Consider the following 7,673-nt stretch of genomic DNA (forward strand, 5'->3'; position numbering starts at 1 on the left):
TCTCCAGACACCTGCGTCCCCACTTGAAAACAAGTTACTTGAAGTAAGACTAGAATGTCCTGGGACAGTCAAGCACTGGTGGCACACGCCTTTAATCCCAGCACTTGGGAGACAGAGGCAGGCAGATTTCTGAGTTCAAGGCCAGCCTGGTCTGCAGAGTGAGTTCCAGGACAGCCAGGGCTACACAGAGAAACCCTGTCTCAAAAAACAAAAACAAACAAACAAACAAACAAAAAATGTCTTGGGCCCTGATCCCATGAGCTCCCTCTCAGAGCTAGGCCATGGTGATAGATGGGCACCCTCTGTGGCACCCTCACCTGGGTCTGGTCTCTGATCTCTATCCCACGTCAGGCAGAGGCCGAGGACAGTGGTCAGGTTTTGCTCTCTTCACTGTCCCAAGGCCACTTCTTCAGGACCAAGAGGAAAAGCCTGAGGCTAAAGATCCTTCTGTATCCAGGTACAGGTAAATGGGAAACCACTGTGCTGGGGGCAGGGAGGGTGCTGAGTGCTTCTGAGATTCCATCCAAGTCAGAGTCTGATGGAGATGGCACCTTTGTGACTCTCTGTAGAGAAGAAATGGGATTCCAAGGCAGCCAGTACCCTAAGCCTAGAGGTCACCTGGAAGCCAGCAACCAGCTACACTCCCAGGCTGTGAACAGACACCGTGACCAGGGCAACTCTTATAAGGACAACATTTAATTGGAGCTGGCTTACATGTTCAGAGATTCAGTCCATTATCATCAAGGTAGGAGCATGGCAGCATCCAGGCAGGCATGGTGCAGGCAGAGCTGGGAGTTCTATATCTTCATCTGAAGGATGCTAGAAGAAGACTGGCTTCCAGGGAGCTAGGAGGAGGGTCTTAAATCCCACACCCACAGTGACACACCTACTCCAACAAGGACATACTTACTCCAACAAGGCCATACCTCCTAATAGTGCCACTTCCTGGGCCAAGCACATTCAAACCAGCACACCAAACAAGAAAATACTTGAGAGTCAGAGACGAACAAACATAGGGCCTCTTCAGACCCTATCTTTCCCAGGCAAGGCAGATGAAGTCATGGGACAACAGGACAATGATAGAACTGAGAGATGAGCCCTCTCTATATGGGACCCATGCTGGAAGTACAGCCCATCTCTATTCAGCAGTCTTACCCTGCTTACTCTCTGCTTATAAGGAAAAGAAACTGGGTAGGATCCTGGTTTGGACTATGAAAACCAAAGACATAGGTATTAGGGTTGTCAGTTTCTGGTGTTGCCTGGTAAAAAGAACTGATTTGAAATATAAGGTCAGTCTACAGTTACAACACCCTGAACATGCCAGATCTCATCTGAAATGTGGGTTCAAAGCTCTAATGATCTGGAACTTTCCTTAACCCCTGGAGGAAGAACTCATTTCCTGTAACCCCCTCCTGCCCCTTCCTCACCCTCAAATGTGGAAAGTCCCATATGAAAGCAGCAATAAGTTTGTTCATTCATAAGACTTCATAGAGTTGTAGTACCACACAGCTTTAATCCCAGTGATTAGGAGGCAGAGGCAGGCTAATCTCTGAGTTGGAGCCAGCCTGGTCTACAGAGTGAGTTTCAGGACAGCCAGGGCTACACAGAGAAACCCTGTCTCAAACAAACAAACAAAAAGACATCATAGAGCTGGGCGTGGTGGCGCGTGCCTTTAATCCCAGCACTTGGGAGGCAGAGGCAGGCGGATTTCTGAGTTCGAGGTCAGCCTGGTCTACAGAGTGAGTTCCGGGACAGCCAGAGCTACACAGAGAAACCCTGTCTCGAAAAACCAAAAAACCAAAAAAAAAAAAAAAAAAAAGACATCATAGAGTCTTCAGTGATTTCTTCACTGATTTCTGCCATCTACTATTGACAAGCTGAAATTTACCACAAAAGGCACGGAAGAAGCTTGTTCCTGTGGCCCCAGACAATGAATCTTGGCTAGACAATGCAGGGCACATTTCTGATGAGCTGTGTCCCCAATATGAACTACCCTGCCTCATGTAGTTTGTGTCATTGTTCTATGGTGACGTTGACACAAGAAGGAAGGAAAGGGGCCATGCTGTACCTTGAGGGGACCATTTCAGTCAGTTGTCCTCTGGGATTTCACTGCTGCATCCCAAGCCTACGCATGCATCCTGTGATCTTCCTCACCTCTCTCAGAAGACCTTTTAATCAATGATCCCACTTAAAAGTTGGAGCCCAGAGCTCCAACTTTGCCCTGTTTAGAATCCCAGCTGCAGAGCTGGCCTGTGGAGAACTCCTTTACTGGGGTCTGAGTCAGCTGGCATCAAATCATTTCCTCTCCATCTTCTTCCAGGCACTGAGTCTTCTATCTGCTTCTCCAGCACACAATCCCATCTTGGGGACCCTATCTCTTCTTCCATGGCAAAATATCCTTTCCCCCCTTGTACCTCACAACTACTCTGCCTTCCAGAGCCAGGAGAATGCCACAAGATTTCCCAGTTTTCCAGTGTAAAGTCAAAATTCATGAGCTTGTTCAAATCTCACCAGTAATTTCAATCAGAGGCAGGAAATGATGGAACTCGGGGCCAGATCTATTCTTAAGACTTTACAGACCCACAAAGCCAACTCTGGCCAGAGGTTTCTGCCTTCTATTCTGCCTCCTGTATGAGTTGTCACCACTAGGCCATGAGGTTCGCATGAAAATTAAGTTTAGCGTGTACTTATTTGTTTGTTTATCTCTCTGTAACTCCTTGTTTAAGGAATTCCATGGCTTTGTCAGATAATGACTTGCAAATGCAGGGAAAAACCACCAGGTGGCACTGTTCCCTTCACAAACATAACCGGGGCCGTGAAAAAGCCTTTGGAATCCTTCAAGATAATCTTTTTCACAGCCTCGCAGTCCTTTGGAGGTTTATATACTCAGTTCTGCATAGCTCCAAGAAGTTTACAAAGTCCCCTGAAGTCCGGCTGTGGGCTTGCTTACTTCTCTTGACTCAGCAAGTTAGTTGTAAAAATTAGCTATCTTTACTAGGCGCAGTGGCAAACACATTTAGTACCAGCACTCTGAAGGCAGTAGCAGGCAGATCTCTTGAGTCCAAGGCCAACCTGGTCTATATAGTAAGTTCCAGGATAATCGAGTGACCTTGCCAAGAAGAAAAAAAAATAGCAGATCAGTTGGATTGAAATCTGTGTAGAGAGTCCTGGGCATCTGTACTTTTGTCAAGTGACTCCAACAAAAAGTCAAAAGCTGGAAATCACGACCCTAATACACATTCTCTCCCCCTTTTGTAGATGGGTAAACTGAGGCTCCAAGCAAGGAGAGACTGAGCTCATAGCGGGTTGATGACACAACCTGTCCTTGATTTGAGTCCTGCACCTCTGACACAAAGTTAGGTTCTAGCTGCCATACCACACTCGGCTACAGCGGGGACATGTGTCCTGCAGGTAGGACAGGGTAGGGGGGTGCCAAACAAAACCGAAGGTGCCAGTCTGTTCCCATCTCTCACAAGTCGCAAGTCCTGCCACCAAGAAAGGCTGTGTTTAAGCACAGACCTTGGGGGTGATCCTCTGATGTTTGTTTCTGTTAAGTGAGGTTTTTCTACAAAGAGAAATTAGTTAAAACCACATGGTGCAGTTTTAAGACATTTCTGTTTCTGGGGAGGGTGAAGATGGCTGGGAGCACAAACCGTGAAGGTGTCAAGAGAGAAAACAATGCGAACTGGAACTCTGTGTGTGTGTGTGTGTGTGTGTGTGTGGTGTGTGTGTGTGTGTGTGTGTACCTCCCTCCTTCCCTCCCTCTTCCTTCCCTCGCTCTTCTATACTTCGCCCCCCCTCCCCGGTCAAGTTTGGCTCTGTTCCAAACCCCAAGGGACAAAGTAAGGGTAATGATGGTCCAATAATACTTTTAATGGTTGACGTGGCAAACACCTGTTGCAGCTGGCTGCTTGTTGTGGTGGTTGGGGGATGGGGTGCTAGCAATGTTCTGGGGAAGGCAGAGCCTTGACATCAAGTTCTTCATGGATTGACCCAGGCTAAAAAGTACACTGGCTTGAGAGGAAGCTCACTTGGTAGAGTAACTGCCTAACCTGCACAAAGCCAGGGTCAATCCCCGTCTGCTTAAAACGGGCATGTGGACACATGCCTGCGATCCTAGCACTCAAGAGGTGGAATTAGAGGCATTAGAAATTCAAGGTCATGCTGGGCGGGGCGGCAGCGGCAGCTGGAGGTGGCACATGCCTTTAATTCCAGCCCTTGGGAGGCAGAGGCAGGCAGATTTCTGAGATCGAGGCCAGCCTGGTCTACAGAGTGAGTTCCAGGACAGCCAGGGCTACACAGAGAAACCCTGTCTCGAAAAAACAAATAAAAAAAGAAAGAAAGAAAGAAAGAAAGAAAGAAAGAAAGAAAGAAAGAAAGAAAGAAAGAAAGAAAGAAAGAAAGAAAGAAAGAAATTCAAGGTTGTCGGACAGTGGTGATGCATTGCCTTTAGCTCCAGCATTTAGGAGGCACAAGTGGATCTCTGAGTTCAAGGTCAGCCTGGCCTACAGAACTAGTTCCAGGACAGCCAGGGCTATACAGAGACATCTTATATCAATAAACAAAAGCAAACAATAGCAAAACCCCACAAATAAATAATTCAAGGCCATCTTCTAGGTACACATAAGGTTAAAGATCAGTCTGAGCTAAGTGACATCATATCAAAATAAAGGAAGCCCCCCCCCGCCCTCCCCCCCTCTCCCCCCCCCCCCCCCCCCCCCCCCCCCGTGAAGCCGGTGCCCATGGAGTTCATCCTTGAGCCATTTCTCTGACTTTTGCTGGTAGTCCAACTGGGAGTTCTGCACACAGTTTTTGCCCAGTTCGGAGACAATGTATGTGTTTAACGTAGACTCTACGCTCCCACCCACGTTTTCAGAGGTGACTTAAGATGAAGAAAAGCTGTTCTAATCGTAACTGGATGCAGAGTCAGAGCCAAGTGTGTCTGTTAGGTGAGCTCGGCTGCCTCAGGGTACTTAAGATTTCTGCACCTTAGGGTTCCACTTCGTAAAGAGGCACGAAGAATAAAATAATCAGTGTAGGCCTTTCCACACGACCGTTGGGATAGCTGAGGCCACTGCCCTTAGTTTTTGTTTCTGGGTGATGAAGTGGAGGCAGGATCTCACTACATAGCCCAGGCTGGCCATGAACTCTTAAGAGATTCCCCCTACCTCTGCCTTTCGAGTGCTAGGATCAAAGGCATGTGCCACGCCTTTCAAAGTGGAGAGTATTCTCCTATGTGCCAGCAAGGGAAAACAATAGCCCACAGGAGGTAAATGACCTCTCACATACTGGTGTCTGTTACATAACAAATCACCAAAGGTATCAGGTTACAACAACACATATACATTGTCTGACATTTCCATGGAGTCAAGCACGGCTTACCTGGTCTGCTCAGGGTCTCCCCTGACTCTGGTGGTTCTGCGGTCACGTGACTGTTGGCATACTTAATTTCTTGAAGCTTCTGAACTCACAGCACCTTGCCTTGCTGAGGCCAACTGACTAAGTCAGATCGACAAGGATTCTCTCTTTTTCTGCTAACTCATGAATCAACTAATTGTGGACATTAATACTTCTGCAAAATCCTTTACCTGTGTTACATAATGTAACCTATTATAAACCCATTGGCGGGGGCTGGAGAGGTGGCTCAGCCGTTAAGAGCACCGACTGCTCTTCCGAAGGTCCTGAGTTCAATTCCCAGCAACCACATGATGGTTCACAACCATCCATAACAAGATCTGACTCCCTGGAGTGTCTGAAGACAACTATACTGTACTTATATATAATAAATAAATAAATATTTTTAAAAAATTGGCATCCTACATAACATGTGACTCCTACCTACATCAAGAGAGTGGGGGCTTGGAAAGATGGCTTAATGGTCAGAGAGCACAAGCTGCTCTTGAAGAGGTTCAGGTTCTATTACCAGTACTTACTTCACATAGCTCAGGAACTCCAATTCTGAGGAATATAATGTCTCAGGCTTTCAAAGGTACTAGCGCTCATGCATACATACACAGCCCACACACACACACACACACACACACACAACTTAAAATAGTAAAATAGGGGTCTAGAGAGATGGCTTAGCAGTCAAGAGCACTGCCTGCTCTCCCAGAGCACCAGGGTTCAATCCCCAATGCCCACATGGCAGTTTGCAAATGTCTGTAACTCCAGTTCCTGGGATCTGACACTCTCACGCACACATATATGCAGGCAAAACACCAATGCACAAGATACAAAAAAATTAAATCATAAAATAATACATATCTAAAAGAGTGAGAAAGATGGGGGATTATAAAAGGTGTGTATATCACGGAGGAGGGACCAACTCTTGCAGCCATCTTGGAGTCTATCCCTGCCCTTGATAGCAAACACTGGCAGGAGATATCAGGTTGACCAGTAAGCCTTTCCATGCCTTGGTAAGAAACTGTCTAGTGGAGGGGTCAGTGCTCCAACAGTTTCTGGAGTTTGGCAGACCATGAGGCCAATACTATAATCCTTGTTGGGTTCTCAGAAATGACGTCAGTGTTAGCCTGCCAGACAAATTAACCCCAGTGTCAGATTGACAGATGACAAAGTGTGCAGTCATCAACCTGCAGGATGATTTCTAATTTGATTTGGATATGAAGTGCCAACCTCCCTAAGGCTTAGATTTAAAAGGCTTGGTTGCCAACAGTTTTAGAGAAATGACTGGATTAACCCCTTCATTTATATCTATATAAATCTATAATATAGTGTTCTTGGGAGGTGATACACAGGAGAGGTGAGGCCTAGTTTGAGGAAGTAGGTTACTACAGGCGTGCCCTAAAAGTTAGTTATGCTTGTCCCAGATTCCTTGTCTCTCACTGCATACCATGAGGTGAGTAACTTTGCCCCAACACGCCTTTGCTCCGTACTTTTTGTCTCATCGAAGGCCCAGAAACACAGAGTCAGATCAGGACAGATTGCCTCAAGTCAAAATATATCCCTATGCCTTTCTCTCAGGTGTTGGGTCAGTCAGGAAGTGTGACTAGCAGAGCTTCCAGTCAGCCTCGCCCCTACCGGCATTCCTGCCTTTGTGCCCTTTTCTGTGGTAGTCAACAGGACAGACCTGTATACCTGACTGACGAGTCGTTGTGCAAGGGAAAGTGTGTGGACCTGAAAGTTGCAAAGCTAGGACCTGAAAGGCCTTGTAGTTTCTACCTGGCTCTCTCGGATCACTGACTCTGGGAAGCCAGCGGCCACGTCACGAGGACACGCATTTCTACGTTAATCCGTGAGGTGAGCAACTGAGGCCTCTTGCCAAACAGCTAGAGCCAAGTTTCCAGACATGTGAATGCACTCTGTTGGAAATAGATCCTCCTGCCCAGTCAGCCTTTCAGATGTCTATAATGTGGCCATATCTGGATCATGACTGTGAGACCCACCCTTCATCTCTAGAGCTCCTGAGTTTCTGACTCACGGGAACCAGGAGAGATATTTATGATTTTAAGGCCCTAAATATAAGGACGTTTCCATAGAAAGAATTAACTAATATTTCTGATGCTAGTATCTTACCCCAAGGAGTGCCACTTGGTACAGTCAAGCTCTGGCCTGCCCCTCTGCAGGTTGTGGGTAACAACCTGCAAGGTAACAGCCAATAGCATCTGAAGTCCAAATGCAGGTATCAACACCACTTTAAAGCCCGTACACGG

Source organism: Apodemus sylvaticus, chromosome 5, assembly GCF_947179515.1.
Source record: "Apodemus sylvaticus chromosome 5, mApoSyl1.1, whole genome shotgun sequence".
Taxonomy (NCBI): Eukaryota; Metazoa; Chordata; class Mammalia; order Rodentia; family Muridae; genus Apodemus; species Apodemus sylvaticus.